At 40.0% G+C, this 18091-nt stretch overlaps 1 pseudogene; it reads right to left on the bottom strand.

Annotated features, from left to right (window-relative positions):
- Nucleotides 1–14360: 14360 nt before the first annotated feature.
- Nucleotides 14361–16912, bottom strand: LOC120319028 (annotated as a pseudogene).
- Between the last annotated feature and the right edge of the window lie 1179 nt (nt 16913–18091).

Here is an 18091-nt window from a genome sequence, read left to right on the forward strand (position 1 = left end):
CAAATTTAGCCCTTCTGCAAATTCTTGCATTTCCTGCAAAACGTTAAAGCTTGCATGGCCAAATCTTCTATGCAGAAGATGAACACATGAATCATGCTCTGCAACATTCTTAAATATATGGGAACATTGAACCTTTTGTCCCTGCAATACATATAGATTATCTTCCTTTATGCCTTCTGCACAAATATTCCCATTCCTTTTGATGAGACACTTCCCATTTACAAAAATGACCTCAAAACCTTGTTTGTCTAAATTAGACACACTTAACAAATTATGTTCCATCTCAGGTACACAAAGCACATTGGTAAACTTTGATTCCAAATATGGAATTTTTACATCGCCTCTTCCAATGACTTTTGCTTTCTGGCCATTTGCCAAAGCCACAGCTTCTTGTGCTTCTGGAACAAACCTGCAAAATAATTTAGAGTCATTAACAATTGTTTGACTTGCCCCACTATCTATTAACCACTTGTCTCTGTTGTTGCTATTGCAAACTTTTTGGTCCTTTTTGGTTGCACAAATGTCCTTTGCTGCAAACAGTTCCTCTACAAATAGTTCCTTTGCAAATGTGTCTTTTCTCCACAAATGTAGCAAGTCTTTTCCCGCTGAGCAGCTCTCTGCTTGCAAAATCTCTCCTTTGTTGCAATTTGGTCCGGGTCCGATCTGCTTGTTTCTTCTTCCCTGGAGACTTGCAGTCTGGACTACCTCCTCAGGAATTTCTCCTCCTCGTGGCTGCTTCTAAAATGGTGTTTTTCTTCTTCATTATGCAAACATGCCTTTAAAGCCTCAAAATTTAAGTCTTGCTCTTCTTTACACTCAAATATTGTAGAAACTGTGTCCCAGGTTTTATCTAAACTGTTCAACACCAATAAAACCTTCTGGGACTCAGGGAATCTAATCCCACGTTGTTCTAAGTCCACAAATAAACTTTGCATTTTATTTAAATGCTGTTCCACAGATTCACCTGGTTGCAAACAGACCCTGTAAAGTTTTCTTGACAATTGCACTATATTGCATGCAGAAACATCCACATGCACAGCTCTCAACTTCAACCAAATCTCCTTTGCAGTCTTTAAATTTGCAACATTTAGAAATTGTTCATCATCTAAATTCAAGATGAAATAAGCCATTGCTCGATCATGATTTTTCTGATCAACTGCTGCAAACACTTGTGGTGGATTTTCTACAATATACCACAGCTCTTTAGCTTTCAGCAAACATTCTATTTTAGCAGCCCACACAATGTAATTTTTCTGGCCCAAACGAGGCACACAGCTTTCGTTAAATTCCATTGCAGCCATTCTGCTAATTCTGCCTTGTTTTTTATACTTTCTAAACACAGGCAATTTCTTCCAGCTTTAAATTACAATGCAGTCCTTAGTAAGCTCTGGGCCCATAACCTGTTAGAGAATTTTAATTTCTCTATTGGTGAAAAATAAATCAGAAGCTCTCACAGTTGACTGCATTTAGCTGATTCAAATAACTTTATATTTATATAAAAATATTTACAATACCATTCTTCTTTACAGCAACATAGCTTAATGAAGACTTCTTACAGAGACAGACCAGAGACAAAAAAAACAGACTGGAAATCCAGCTCCTACCTCAATACTCTTTTTCCACAGACTCAGTAGCACTTTCTTCACATTGGCTGACTGAGTTACCACATGATTCTTCCTGCTCATGAATATTCCAACAATAATCCATTTAGTTAAGGCTGGATCTGGACTGAATATTTTTTATTCTTGGTGATGCTTAAGAGCACACTGCATAAATGGGCACAAAGTCCAGAAATCACAGCTCCTTCATCCTATAGATATAAAATTGGCCATAGTACAATGAAGGATAAAACAGTACACTTAAAAAAAAGGTTAATCCATTCTTATAGTCATTTTGCAGAAACAACAACATTCACTGGAAAATGAATAAATCTTTCCATAGATCCCAGTGAGAAATAAACAGCCACCAGGCAAACTTAAAGAATCAATCATTATATGAATGATATCAAGCCAAGGATCAAGATATATTGCTTTAACACTTGGAAGGAAAACTCAAAAATTTATTAAGGCATAAACCTTCATGGACTAGAGTTGGCTTCATCTGATGCATGAAATATTAATCTCAGTTGTCAAGAATATAGCCACATGGGCAAAAAGGGAAATAAACTGTATACAGTAGGTTTAAATATATGGATCAAGCTGTCATCAAAGTTACTGTAGGGATAATGGCAGTGGAGCAAATTATTTTCAGACTAAATAATCTTTCTCAAATTTCTTGAAAATAAATTGTATGTATTATTGTTGATTCATTATTTGCTGATAGTCCTCAATTTATGACTACAATTGGATCCAAAATTTTTGTAGCTAAGCATTGCACCCAATTTTACAATCTTTTTTGCAATAGTTGTTAAGAGAATAACTGCAATTCTTACTTGAATCATGTGGTCAATAAATGAATGTAGTTTCCCCAACTAGCCTTCCAATTAGGACCTGTACACTGCATGAGTCAGAAAAAGGACTGAGAAAATATCTACAGACCTCTTGCATCCTGGTACATAAACTGTTTCAACTTCACCCCTCAGGACATCGCTAGAGGGCACTGCATACCAAAACAACCAGCCACAAAGACAATTTTTCTCCCCCAAGCCATCACTCTGCTAAGCACATAATTCCCACATCACTCTCTTATGCCTAAGGATATCTAAACATTGGGCTTAGGCATATCTAACATTATTATTATTATTCTTTTCATCTTTCCTATTACCTACTCCTATTGGTATTTTATGATTATGATTTTGTTGGTTATATTTTATGATTTATGATTGTATCTTATGATTTATGATTTATCAATTTCTTGCTTGTATGTATACTGAGAACTTATGCACCAGAGACAAATTCCTTGTATCTCCAATCACACTTGGCCAATATTCTATTCTACTCTGTTCTGTTCTACTTTACTCTACTCTGCTCTACTCAACTCTATTTCTATGGCCTTTGCTTGTCAGCTACTAGAAGGTAAGGTCACAAATAGTGATCACATGACCCCAGGATGCTGCAACCATCATAAATAGATGCCAGTTGCCAAGTGCCCAAATTTTGATCACGTGATTATGGGCATACTTTGATTGTCCTAAGTGCTAGGACCAGTCATTAGTCGTTACAGCCATCATGCAAGATTCCAGATTAAGCAAACCTTTGGGGACTTTTATTTTGGCAGATATTTAAATAGACTTTAAATAAATGAACAACATTGATGACTTGCAGTCATTCTCTAATCTCAGAAAATTCAGATTAAAATTTATAGATGGAGCTACTTTGTTGTTGTTGTTAGTTGCGAAGTCGTGTCCAACCCATCACGACCCCATGGACAACATTCCTCCGGGCCTTCCTGTCCTCTACCATCTTCTGGACTCCATTTAAACTCATGCCTACTGCTTCAGTGACTCCATCCAGCCACCTCATTCTCTGTCGTCCCCTTCTTCTATTGCCCTGAATCTTTCCCAGCATTAGGCTTTTCTCCAGTGAATCCTTCCTTCTCATTAGGTGGCCAAAGTACTTGAGTTTCAACCTCAGGATCTGGCCTTCTAAAGAGCAGTCAGGGTTGGAGAGGATTTCCAGTTACCGCTGGGTGTATACCCGGGGAAGCAATTGTCCGTTCACCGGGTTTGAAATTCCTTTGCTGGCGAGCCCATTTGGGCTAAAAGCCACCCTGGAGGGATGGCTGCTGAAGGGTGAATATTTGGGAAATGGGAGCCGGTGGTAGCTGGTTCTCCGAATCCAAAGCAGCCCCCAGAACCAGCAAAAGAAAGGTGGATCACATTTATGCAAGTCGCTATCAACAGCTGAATGTCGGGAACAGAAAACATTTTGACAGCAACTAGTCAGTCCGGTGAGATTATTTTCTATTCCTTGTGGAAAGTGGATCTTTTGATGAAATAACCTATCTTTAACAGAAAGCTGGAAGCTTGAGGGAGGAAGGAGGAGGATTTTTTCTCTCACCCCCCTCCCGTACAGGCAGCATTTTAAGCGACTTCATTGCTAAGGAAGAAATTTAATTAGGACTATTTTAAACTTTGTTTTTGGCTAGAGAAATCTAAAAAATTAAAGAGAATTTATTTGGAAAGTTACCCTAATTATTCTTTCCTTTTTATAACTTTAAAACTGTGTTTTTACTCTGAATATTTTTTCAAAAAAACCCTGGGAAAGAATCAGCATTCCCCTGGTGGTTATATTGTAATGTTTTTTTTCTTCTCTTCCCTTTGTTTGCTGTGCATTTAATTGTGGAGCTTGGCTCAACACCCAGACATTTGGCTGTACGCCCAGACATTCTTATCTCTCTTTAAAAGTTATTGTGAGAGACTGTTCAGCTTCTTATCTGACTGCCTGGTTAGCTGTACATTTCCCATAGCAAAGGAAAATACAAAGGAAGAAGGGATTTTTTAAAAAAAAATTTGGTTGCAGTTAAAGTTTGATTGGACTATAATTTGGATAGTATTCATCTCTTCTTGACAACTTTTATTTTCATTTTTTATTTTTTGCCTGTCTATTTGAAGTCTCCTCCCTTTTCTTTTGAGAGTTTGATTTTTTTTTTCTACCTCGCCTTTTACAGATTGATTTATTACTATTGTCTTTTCTGGAAATTGTTTTTTCCTGTGGCGGGTTTTTTTTTCTCTCTCTCTAAATTTTTTTCTCTTTTTTGCCCATTCCTGCTCCCTCTGTGGATGGTTTTGAGATATTTTTTTTATTCCTCTAAAGGATTTGGGTTTTTTCTTTTTTTCTTTTTTTATCCTTAAACTGCGCCTGGCCTTGTCTCCTGGTAATAGGAGGGCACTGGATTATAAGTGGCCATCAGGCTATCTGGTGGATTATAATTAGTCATCGGGCTTTTGGTAGATTACAAATAAATACAACAATTAGATGAGTGCCTCAAATTTAGCCAAAGGGGTGAGTCCAGCTATTCAGACATCAATCACTACTTTTTTACAACAAGATTATCATCAGATAGATACCCAAGCCATACTCCAAGCAATTTCAGCTCAATCTAAAAATATTGATGATTTGAAAATGGAAATGAAAAAGGATTTGACTCATGAAGATTTGAAAATTGATCTTCTTAAAATGGATCAAAAAATGGAAAACTTTCAACAGGCGATGGTAGACACTCAACAAAGAATGCAAAAAATAGAAGATAAGGCAGGGATGGTTGACCAAAAAATGAAGTGTTGCAAGAGGAAAATCAGAGATTGGTGCAAGCTAATGCGGAATTGGAGGACAGCATGGTCATGATAGAGATGGATAATGCATCACACTTTCTAAGATTTCAAAATATTGTAGAAGAGAAAGATGAGAACTTGTTGGAGTTGATGAGTGAATTATTAGCAAAATTGCTTGGAATAGAAATGGATCTAATGAAAAGAGAAATAGATCAGGTTTTCAGAAAGAACTCAAGCTACACAAGAAGAAATAGAGTTCCTAGGGAGGTCCATGTAAGATTTCTTAAAAGATTTATACGGGATGAGATCTTGAGAGGGATAAGAGATCAACCACTGAAATATAAAGATAAAGAACTTGTAGTTCTCAAACAGATTCCCAGAAGGATAAGAGAAGCATGAAGAGAATATCAATTCTTATCAAGGAAACTCTTTAATAAGGGAGTGAATTTTAGATGGCTGGTCCCAGAAGGATTACTAATCTTCTGGGACTCGAAAAGATACAGAATAGATATTCCATCTCAAGCAGAGGAATTTTTTAACAATCACAGAGTCTTTTTAGAAAAAGGCGATACCGAACCCAAGAAATCAGAAGAGACGATGGGTGCAGGAGCACCGAAACAATCGGAGGAGGGAGAATCAAAAAAGATGCAATCAAAGGAAGATGTAAGACTGAAAAACCAGAGACAGATCAGCTCCCCTAGAAGATTGAGGTCTAGATATAATTGAAATTATGGAGGAGATTGGAATTTTTTCAATAAATATAAATGGTCTTAACTCCCTATCAAAAAGGAGTAAAATACTTAACAGACTACAAAAATTGAAAATGGACATAATTTGTCTTCAGGAGACACATATTAAAAGACAACATTCTAAAATTTTAGAACAATCAAAGATAGGTAAACTTTATTTTTCTTTAGTACAACAAAAGAAAAGAGGAATAGCATTTTATATAAAAGAAAAGATGAATCCAAAACAAATTTATGCTGATGAAGAAGGGAGAATACTAATGATGAAAATTACCTGGGATCAAAAACAAATCTTGATGGTTGCAATATATGCTCCCAATGAGAAACAGGATCAGTTTTTTCAGCAATTATATGATAAACTAGTGGAGCTAAATTATCAAAATCTTTGCATACTTGGTGACTTTAATGTAATAATTGATGCATTATGGGACTATAAAAGGGGGGGAAAAGGGGGAAAATACAAGGGGGAAAAGGGGAAAATACCCTACCTAAGGTTTCTCAAGAGACAAATAAGATGGTCTGGTACTCCTATCTCTTTAAGAACTTTCCACAATTTGTTGTGATCCACACAATCAAAGGCTTTAGCATAGTCAATGAAGCAGAAGTAGATGTTTTTGTGGAACTCCCTAGCTTTCTCCATGATCCAGCGTATGTTGGCAATTTGATCTCTAGTTCCTCTGCCTCTTTGAAATCCTGCCTGTATTTCTGGAAGTTCTCGATCCACATACTGCTGGAGTCTAGCTTGTAGGATTTTAAGCATAATTTTACTTCCATGTGAAATGAATCCAATGGTGTAATAGTTTGAACATTCTTTAGCATTGCCTTTCTTTGGAATTGGAATGTAAACTGACCTTTTCCAATCCTGTGGCCACTGTTGAGTTTTCCAAATTTGCTGGCAAATTGACTGTAGCACTTTTACTGCATTGTCTTTTAAGATTTTGAATAGCTCAGCTGGAATACTGTCACCTCCACTAGCTTTTTTGTTGCTCAGCTTTCCTCAGGCCTATTTCACTTCACATTCTAGGATGTCTGGCTCGAGGTCAGTGACCACCCCATTGTGGTTATCAGGGACGCTAAGCTCATTGTATAGTTCTTCTGTGTAATTTTGCCACCTCTTCTGCCTCTGTTATGTCCCTGCCATTTTGGTCCTTTATCATGCCCATCTTTGCATGAAACGTTCCCTTCATAGCTCCAATTTTTTTGAAGAGATCTCTGGTTCTCCCTATTCTATTGTTTTCTTCTATTTCTTTGCACTGTTAATTTAAGAGGGCATTCTTATCTCTTCTAGCTATTCTCTGGAATTCTGCATTCAATTGGGTGTATCTTTCTCTTTCTCCCTTGCCTTTCACTTCCCTTCTTTCCTCAGCTATTTGCAAAGCTTCCTCAGACAGCCACTTTGCTTTCTTGCATTTCTTTTTCTTTGGGATGGTTTTAGTTGCTATCTCTTGTACAATGTTGCGAACCTCCGTCCATAGTTCTTCAGGCACTCTGTCTATCAGATCTAATTCCTTAAATCTATTTGTCACCTCTACTGTATATTCATCAGGGATATGATTTAGTTCATACCTGTGTGGCTTAGTGTTTTTCTCTACTTTCTTCAATTTAAGTCTAAATTTTGCAACAAGAAGCTCATGATCTGAGCCACAGTCAGCTCCTGGTCTTGTTTTTACTGACTGTATAGAGCTTCTCCATGTTTGGCTGCAGATCACGTGGTCAGTCTGATTTCTGTGTTGACCGTCTGATGATGTCCATGTGTAGAGCCGTTTCTTGGGTTGTTGGAAAAGAGTGTTTGCTATGACCATCTATTCTCTTGACAAAATTCTATCAGCCTGTGCCCTGCTTCATTTTGTACTCCAAGGCCAAACTTGCCTGTTATTCCAGTTATCTTTTGGCTTCCTACTTTAGCATTCCAATCCCCCATGATAACAGAGACCAAAGAAGGGAGAGTTTGACCTGCTTCAAACTTTCCACAGAATGACTATACATATCCAACCTCTAAAGCAAAGCTTTTCAACTTTGGAATATTATGATAAGTCTATCCCTCCTCTACTGATGATAAAACTAATGATTTCACTGGGAGCTTCCGGTGGATCTGCGCGTGCAATGGTGGCCACTTTGTAGCCGTCCTCCTGGGAAAGTGTTAGAACCGCTATGAACAGCAGACATCAGCTGTTCTGCGGTTCAAAATCTCCCTCCCGGGCAAAGGGAGGGAGAAGAGCATCATCCAAATAGTGGTAGAGCCTCTTATGCACCCCCAAGGTTTTTTGGGGGGGGGGTGAAAAGAGTGCTCCCACGGAGTTCGAATTGTCTCCGCTTCCCAGCTGTTTTTGTCTCTAGGGACAAAACAAGCCGCTGCAACCACCTCCGCGATTGAAGTGATCTGGTGAGTTTTCTTAAAAAAGCGGACAGAGCTGAGTACAGGATTTTGTTTTTTCTGATCTTATTTGGATTTTAAATTTAAAGATTTATTTTTATTCCCTCTTTTTGTTTTTTTCTTTTGTTGAAAGGGAAAGTAAAATGGCGATTGGTAGGCTTTTTGGTGTTTTTTTTTCTTTTTCCAACTGGAACGGAATGGAATGGATTTGATTATTTATAATGATGTTGGGTTTTGGATTTTAGGAGGATTACTTTCCCTTTCTGTTTAACTTCTGTTTAATTTTTTTTTATTTCTTGAAGGATTTTTCTTTGATTTTTGTATTTTTTAAAAAAAACAAAAACGGAACGGACTTTTTTTTATTTAATTATTATTATTTCTTTTCTTTTCCTTCTTATTGGATTTTATTTGGATTTTAGTTTGGACTTTTATTTGGACTTTAGTTTGAAAGGCTGATTTTTATTTTTCCCTCTCCTTTTTTTTTTCTTTATGGGTAATTTTTAAGAAGGAGTAAAGATTTTTTAAGATGGCTCCAAAGCGTCCAGTAATTCCCACAGCTCCTAAGGTGGTTTCTTCTTCGGTGATATCATCAGTGCAACAATCTAAATTAACAGCTTCACCCTCTCCTTTGGCACAGTTATTAACGGTAAAGGAGTTGCAAGACATAATGGGAAATGCTATATCTCAAATCAGGGGAGAAGTGAAAGAGATTTTAGTGGAAAATAATAGGATTCTGAGTCAAGATATAGTTTTGGCTTTAAAAGGAGTTGCCTCTGTTTTTGAAAAGTTGAACTTTCGTGTAGAAGAGGTAGTAGAGAAAGTGGAGCTGCTGGAGGGAAAATTTGAAGCTATGGAAAAAGAGATGGAAAATTCTTAAGATGACATTCTTATGCTTCAATACAGAGAGATGGAATATGCCTTAAGAATCAGAGGCCTGAGGGAGTCTTTGCAAGGAGATCTGAGAGAGATGGTTGCAAATGACTTTGCTGTGATTCTGAATAGAGAAAAAGAGGAAATACTTAGTGCAATTGAAAAAATATTTAGAGTTAACTCTGTGGTGGCAAAGCAAAGAAATCTGCCAAGAGATGTGGTGATCTATTTTGGGAAAAGATCCCTGCGCAATGAAATTATACAAGCTTTTTACAATAAGAGGTTTCAGATTGCTTCACAAGATGTTATAATTTTAAAGGAGATCCCATCTAAAATTCTAAGAAGAAGAAAGGAGTTTGCTTTCTTAGCAGATGAGCTTAAAAAGAGGCAAATGTTGTTCAGATGGGATGTCCCGACTGGAATGGTGGTGAACTATCTGGGGACACGTTATAGACTTAACACTGTCTTTAAAGCAAAAGAGTTTTATACTTCGGTCCTGGGGGTATGTTCATCGCCATCTATCATTTTGGAAGAGAGGAAGGTAGAATTGCAGTCTGAAGAGCCTATATTGATGAAAATTGGGAAATCTCAGGGTGAGGGGCCTCAACAAGTTGAGATGAAGGAGCAAAGGATAACTCGTGCAACACATAAACGTAAAGAAAAGGAGCAACAGAAGAAGGAGTTTAAGGAAGCCTCACAAGTATTTGTTTCTGAGTCTGTGGGAGAAGCAAGATCCATAAACTTTTTGGAGCAACCTTTAAGGGCAGATTTCCAAGCACTTCTCTCAAGGCTTTTGGATAAGAGAGATTGATAAAAGGAATTGGTTATTGGTAAAGAGGAGAGATGCTTTAATGGTACAACTAATCCTTATATGTTTATTTTTGTGTTTGATGATAAAGAAAGAGGGAGAGATTAGATTTTATATAATATAAATATGATATTATGGAGATTGAATGAAAATTCTAGATAGGTAGCGTATGTTTAGATATTTAAGGAGTACTTAAAGGAATATTTTGTTTTAAATATGTATAAGGGAATTTTAATGTTATAAGTAATGTTTATATGTGTGTTTTTGAGGGTGTTTATAAAGAATGATGGATAAATTTTAAATAATATAAGTATGACATTAGAAAATGCTCAGAGTATTTTATAATGTGTCTAATGATTGTAATTATAATTTTTTTTATATAAGTAATGTTTATATGTGTGTTTTTGAGGGTGTTTATAAAGAATGATGGATAAATTTTAAATAATATAAACATTATATTAAAAAATGTTTAGAGTATTTTATAATGTGTCTAATGATTGTGATTATAATTTCTTTTTTTTTGCTTTTTATATATTGGTTTTAAAGTATTTTATAAATTGTTTAATTATTGTAATTAATTAATTAATTGTTTATGGTATATAGTTTATATGTGTATTTTTGAGTTTGATGACAAAGAAAGAGGGATAGATTTTATATAATATAGTATGATATTATGGAGATTGAATGAAAATTCTAGATAAGTAGTGTATTTTTAGATATAATTTGTTTTTGTTTTTTATATATTGGTTTTAAAGTACTTTATAATTTGTTTAATTATTGTAATTAATTGTTTATGGTTTACATGTGTCTAAAATTTTTTCTTTTAAGTTTTAATTAAGCCTATATTCAGCTCTGGGAAGGTTGGGGGAGGGATGGGGGGGTGGGGAGGGTTTGGGGAGGGGAATTTTCTTTTTTTCTTCTGCAAAACTTTAAAAAACTTTTAATAAAAAAAACTAATGATTTCACTGAAGTTAAAGTTGGGTAATCAGTCGATCAGTCTTGATGTCAAGAAAACAGTGATAAAGCAGCTGTATAAATTAAAATAATTTAATATATTCTAATGAATATATTTAATGTATTCCTTAGAAATACTGAAAAGAAACATCTATGGTACAAAAAAACCTGTATTGTTTTAGTAGAAAGGAGGAACTTGCTTACTTTTACATACTTCCTGAAATCTGAGTTTCCTTTTGAAGCTAGACACTGTCATTCACTAAAACCAGGAAAATCACTAAAATCAGGGGGGAAAAGACAAAAAAAGGGGGTATCCTTGCAGGAAATCAGTTTCTCTTTTAAATTTCTTACAACACGGCAGCTTGCAAAACTCTTCCATGCTATACATTGGGGTCCTTTTTCTCTCACACCCTCCCAGTACACCATTAATGAAATAACAATCAAAGTCATTTTCTTTCCTTTCTTTGTGTTTCCTCTGTTCCTCAAACTAATAAGTCTGCTCAGAAAGAAATAAAAGGAAGATCCTGACAACCCTTAACTCCATGGAGGTCATGAAACACAGCTTTAGGCTATAAAAGGAGAGTCTGATATTTTTTTCCCAAAAAAATCTGTTTTAAAGAAGCTCTTCCCTTGTTTCACCCAGACATTAATTTCAAAATAAGCAGTTTTTAAAATAATTGGCAACACCCTTTGCTCAAGCTACATTTTCTAAGGCACTTTTTCTGTCAGAAAATCAACTAGCAACTAAACAACAGCAGCAAAATTGAACAGATTAATAATGGAGAAACAAGAGAGCAGCAAGGTGAGATATCAGAGAGAAATAGAGAAATACTGTAGACAACAAAAAAAAATCATCCTTAAAAATAAGCATCTAAAAGACTGTTCTGAACTCAGCCCACAGCTTTCGTACACCATTATGTTACTGTCAACCTCTACCCAGATGATTTATTCAGTGATTAAAATTTACAGGCTTTTTATGCAGAAACGATCATGTTTTGAAGTCATTCAGAACATCACTTTCAGTCTCTCTGTAAATGTATAACTCACTCAATAGTTTCTCTGAATTTGAGTGGTGGGGATTGAGAGGGGGAATTATGTATCTTCCCGAGGCAAGATGGAGAAGGTAGAAGCATCAGGTTATCCAATATGCAAATCTAAGTTGTCAGCAATTCTAATTTATAGGATACCATGGGAAAACTGTGCCCTACCAGTAAGTCTTCAAAGAAACTAATATCAGAGGTTGAGACTGCTGCATTTTTCATGGCTTCTGCAGCACTTAAAAGGTGATTAAGTTGCCCACTGCAGTTGTACAGGGTTTTCAGCAGTCTTTAGTAACAACAGCAAGAAGAAGAAGAAGAAGAAGAAGAAGAAGAAGAAGAAGAAGAAGAAGAAGAAGAAGAAAGAAGAAAGAAGAAGAAAAGGAGAAGGAGAGGAAGAGAAGGAGAGGAGAGAAGAAGAAGAAGAAGAAGAAGAAGAGAGAAGAAAAGAGAAGAAGAAGAAGAAGAAGAAGAAGAAGAAGAAGAAGAAGAAGAAGAAGAAGAAGAAGAAGAAGAAGAAGAAGAAGAAGAAGAGAAGAAGAAGAAGAAGAAGAAGAAGAAGAAGAAGAAGAAGAAGAAGAAGAAGAAGAAGAAGAAGAAGAAGAAGAAGAAGAAGAAGAAGAAGAAGAAGAAGTTGGAAGGGGCCTTGGAAGTCTTCAGCCCCCTGCTCAGGCAGAAAACCCTATACCATTTCAGACTAATGGTTGTCTAGTCTCTTCTTAAAAACTTCCAGTGTTGGAGCATTCACAACTTCTGGAGGCAGGTTGTTCCACTGATTAATTGTTCTAACTGTCAGTAAATTTCTCCTTAGTTCTAGGTTGCTTCTCTCTTTGATTAATTTCTATCCATTGCTTCTTGTCCTGCCTTCAGGTGCTTTGGAGAATAGCTTGACTCCCTCTTCTATGTGGCAGCCCCTGAGAACACTGCTATCATGTCACCCCTCATCTTTCTCTTCATTAAACTAGACATACCCAATTCCAGCAACCATTCCTTATATGTTTTAGCCTCCAGCCCCCTAATTATCTTTGCTGCTCTTCTCTGTACTCTTTCTAGAATTTCAACATCTTTTTTACATCGTGGTGACTGTTAAGTCCTTCGCGAAATGGCAATGACACGAGAAGCAGTTGTAGTTCTCAGGAACTCTTTATTTCTGTTCAGCATACTGGTTACAAGATGCCGACAACGCCCAAATCTCCTCGCTCCTTTTATAGGCGATTCCCGGGCCAAACTGCAACATTTGGCGTGCTCGCACCCGCGCATGCGCGCGAGTGCTGGCGACAGCCAGTCTGGTCCCGGGCAGCTTGCACCTGCCCAGGACCGTTGCAATGCCCCGAGCCTGCTCTCACAGGCTCAGGACATAACACCCCTTCCCCCCCAGCTAAGACTATGATCATACAATAATAATATACAACCCAATACGAGTGTGGTACCCATACTAGCTTTGTACCAGTTATCCCTTTGCTTCTATTGTTCTGCAGTGTTTTATTTCCTATGTGTACAGTAATACTCTCTGTTAACTCTGTTTTGCCAGTAGGGTTACAAAATCTTCTAAATACTTAGGAGATCTTCTAGTTCTCTGTGACCTCCTGACTTCTGGGTACCTTCCAAGTACCCCTTGACTGAGGGGTGATGTATGCTTGTCCCCCTTGCTAGGCCCTGGTGATTCCCAAGGACTGTGCTCCAATGCCTGGCCTGCTTGCTTGCCCATTGGGCTCGTCAGGCCAGGGCTTCTTCCTCTGTTTGACCTGGTTGTCCTGCCTGGCTGCAGGCTCTTTGGCCCTCTTAAGTGACTGTCACTGTTGGGCAATTCTGTAGAACCTCCTAGGTCTGTCCTAGACCTGTCAAGAGGTTGTCTTTCCCCGTGTTCCTGTTCTGTACCTGGGCTTGCTGGGGTTTCAGTGCTGTCCCAAAACTCAGTTGTCCCCTGAGTGATGCCAGAGGTGTTGTAGTCGGGATTCGGTTCCTCGACCACCTCCCTGTGTGCTTGCCCCCTTCTAGGGACAGGGGTAGTGTTGGGCCAACTAGACGGAATGTGTGCCAGCTCTCTTGCAGGGTGTGGGTTGTTTGGACGCTCCCGGATATCCTCCCTGACTGGAGTACTGAGTGATGCAGGTGAGTAGTGATTATGCCTCCGGGGTGACTCCCTAGCTGGAGTAGGCACTGGTGCCTGAGTTCTAGTTGGGTTCCATGAATTCCTATTTGGAGCACTCGCGGAATCTCGGAATGAGCTGTCTGTAGCTCCTTCGTTAATGATAGGCGGCAGCCCGCACTCTTCCCCTTGCCCAAAGTGGTCCCCCTCCCCCCCTGGAAAAGACCCAGGAGTCTCAGTGGGAAGGTCCCGTCTAGTGCGGAGCTGGTCGATGTGTCGTCGCAGGACACGACCGTCATCCAGGGAAACCTCATAGGACAAAGGACCTGTGACCCTGGACACAGTGGCAGGGACCCATGAATGGCCAGGCCCGTAGTTACGAGTCCAAACCGGGGCACCCACAAGCAGTTGTCTAGGTGCCCTGGGGTGTGTGATTGTGGAAGGTAGTCTGTCCGGGTGCAACCGGTCAAGCTTGGTAGTCAGTTTGCGCCCCCAACGAAGTTCAGCTGGGCTCCTCCCGGTAGAAGTGGAAGGTGTAGTGCGATAAGAAAGGAGGAAGTCAGCCAACCTGTGATGTCAGTCTCCATAGGTAAGTTTCTTCAAAGCGTCCTTGGTGATGCGAACCATGTGTTCAGCCATACCGTTGGTGGACGGGTGGAAAGGCGCAGAGGTGGTATGACGAATCATGTTGGCCTGTAAGAAAGCTTGGAATTCGGAAGAAGTGAATTGAGGACCATTGTCAGATACGAGGACATCAGGAAGCCCGTGTGCAGCAAAAATCCCCCTCAGTACTTGAATAGTCTTTGCAGTGGTGGTGGAAGAGACAGGTACAACCTCAAGCCATTTTGAATGGCTGTCAACTAGGACCAAGAAGAATTGACCCTGAAAAGGCCCAGCATAGTCAATGTGCACCCTAGACCATGGAGACTGTGTTTCCTCCCATCTATGTATAGGAGCTTGGGGCATTTCAGGGCGTGAGCACTGACAAAGATGGCATGCATGCACCTTAGCCTCAATGTCTCTGTCTAACCCAGGCCACCACAAATGGCTGCGCGCAAGCGCCTTCATACGTACAATGCCAGGATGACCCTCGTGGAGGGAACCTAAGACCCTAGTCCTCATTGAGGCAGGAATGACAACTCTGCTCCCCCAAAGCAGACAACCCTGGAAGGTGGATAACTCGTTCCTTTTGGACCAGAAACTCTGAAACTCAGTGCCTGGACAGCTCTCTGGTCATCCAGATAAAACTCAAGAAAGGACACGCGAAAGTGTGAGATCTGTGGCTGATTCAGCAGCCACATCCCTGGCATCTAAAGGGGACTCAGGCAAGGCCTGAATGGAGAGGATATTGATTGTTGGTGCAGGGTCATCTTCTATTACTGGCAGGGGTAATCTACTGAGGCCGTCAGCATGGCCCATTTCTTTCCCAGGTTTGTGAAATAAGGAAAAATCATAGGCAGACAGAAAGATAGACCATCTCAGCATTCTGGGGGAGATGATTTCGGGAGTTTGTTTATGTGTGGTAAACAGCCGCAACAAAGGCTTATGGTCAGTGAAGACCATGAAATGCCTGCCATATAGGAAGTCATGGAACTTTTTGATTCCAGCAACAACAGCTAAAGCCTCCCTATCAATTTGAGCATAATTTCGCTCCGCAGAAGACAAGGTTCTGGAGTAATATGCAACAGGAACCTGAGTTCCATCTGTTCTGAGGTGGCTTAGTACGGCTCCCACCCCATAAGGAGAAGCATCACAAGCGATGCACACAGGAAGGGATTCATTGAAATGTGCAAGCACACTGTTAGAAGTGAGTAAGGCCTTAACCTCATTGAAACTTGCTTCGTGTTTTTGTGACCACTGCCACACTGCTTGTTTGTCCAGGAGCCTATGAAGAGGCTCAGCTACACTCGCTTTGTTTGGAAGGAAGGAGTTGTAAAAGTTTAGAAGGCCCAGAAAGGCCTGTAGTTCGGCCTTGGACTTTGGCCTAGGAGCATGCATAACGGCTTTCAATTTGGATTCAGCAGGGTGAATCCTGGTAGCATCAATTTTGAATCCCAGAAAATCTGTAGAAGGCACCCCAATTTTACATTTGTCCTTCTTAATTTTGAGGCCCGTTTTCCTGAACCTCAGCAGGACAGCCCTTAATCTCTCAGCTAAGTTGTGTGTAGAGTCTCCAGCAATTAAGACATCGTCAAAATAGGGGCAAACCCCTGGTATACCCCGTAGTGTGTTTTCCATTATGCTTTGGAAAATTCCAGGAGCCACATTTACTCCAAATTGTAACCTCTTTACCTTGAATGCTCCCCTGTGGGTCACAATGGTTTGTGCTACAGCAGCAGCATCATCAACAGGCAGCCGTTGATACAACTGAGCTAGGTCAAGCTTTGCAAAGACACGCCCCCCCTTGAGGGAGGCCAGAATATGACTGACCATGGGAACAGGATAGGCATGTTGCTGCAATGCCTTATTCAGAGTGCATTTGTAATCTGCACAGATGCGAATGTCCCCATTTGCCTTAAGAGGCGTGACAATGGGGGTCTCCCACGGACTGGAGTCGACAGGTTCTAAAACTCCTTGCTGAATCAATTTGTCCAATTCAGTGTCAATTTTACCTTTCAAAGCAAAAGGGACCCTTCTTGCTTTAATTCTAATAGGGTTGACAGAGGGTCTAACTTCAGTGACACAGGGGGTCCTTTGTACGTGCACAGCTGTGGGCTGAAAACATCTGCAAATTCTTTTCAGACTTCTTGTAGGTCTATTGTTTGCAAGCTATTGAGCCCTGTAACGTGTATTCCCAAGGCCTCAAACCAATCGAGTCCTATGAGACTCGTTCGTTCAGCCCCTACTACTATTACATCTAGTGGACCTTCAAAATCCTTATACTGTACGTTAAGGGTGGCTTCCCCCTTAACACACACTCTGGAGTTTTGAAAGTCTGTTAAGACAATGTCAGAAGGCCTCAGCTTGGCCTGAAATCCGCTGTCAGAACAAATCTTCCTAAACGTGTGCATGGAAAAGATTGAAAGTGCAGACCCCGTATCCAGTTCCATAGCCAATGGAACCCCTTGTAGCTTCACTTTAAGTGACAGCTTTTTCTTGATGGGCTTGTGTGTGCCTGTCCTATAAATGCTTCTTCGCGAAGCGCAGAAACCCACCCTGTTTTGGCTGGGGACCCTGGTACCTTTCAGGCGCAATTCTTCCCGAGGTTGTACCTTCTGATGGCCCAGACACACAGCTGCAATGTGTCCCTGTTTTCCACATGCCCTGCAGATAGCGGAGCGGAATCTACAGTCGGTCCTCTTGTGGCGACCTCCACAACCGAGGCACTTGGGGAGAGCTGAAGAGCTTTCCTTCTGTTTTCCTTCCTTCGTGGGGTAGAGACGGTCTACTTCATCATCAGGATCCTCCTCTGGATTCCTTTGGACTCCTTCCTGGTGCACGGACACAGCTTCTGGAGTGCTTCTGATCGGCCTCATGTTCTTGATGGCGCCGCCCGCTGCCTCTTCTGCGGTAACCTCTCTCAAGGCATCTTGGAATGATAAATCTTCTTTAGCGAAAAGTCTCCGCTGCAATTCTCTATGCCTCAGTCCGCATACAAATCTGTCTCTCAGCCGTTCTTCTAGATCCTTGAACTCATAGTGTTTAGTGGCTTTTCTTAGCGCAGCAATGTATTCTTTGGCTGATTCTCTGGGTCGCTGATCCCTCTGTTCGAAGGTGTGGTGCCACGCGATGATGGACAACTTTGACTGGAAGTGTTCCTTTAGTAGTTTTTTGAGATCTGTGTAGTTAACAGATTCTAGAGGTGCAGGTGCTGCTATGTTTTCAGCGATTTCGAATGCGTCTTGACCGCAAACGCACAGCAGGGTGGCGGCTTTTAAACTATCTTCTCTTACTTGGTTGACTTTAAGATAGTTTTCCACCCTGGCTACGTAGGACTCCCATCTTTCCGGATGCGAGACGTCGAATTCTGAAAGTCTTCCAACTTTTGCCATTTTTGTAGA

The sequence above is a fragment of the Crotalus tigris genome, unplaced genomic scaffold, assembly GCF_016545835.1.
Source record: "Crotalus tigris isolate CLP2741 ecotype Arizona unplaced genomic scaffold, ASM1654583v1 scf7180000017600.4437325, whole genome shotgun sequence".
NCBI classification, from domain to species: domain Eukaryota; kingdom Metazoa; phylum Chordata; class Lepidosauria; order Squamata; family Viperidae; genus Crotalus; species Crotalus tigris.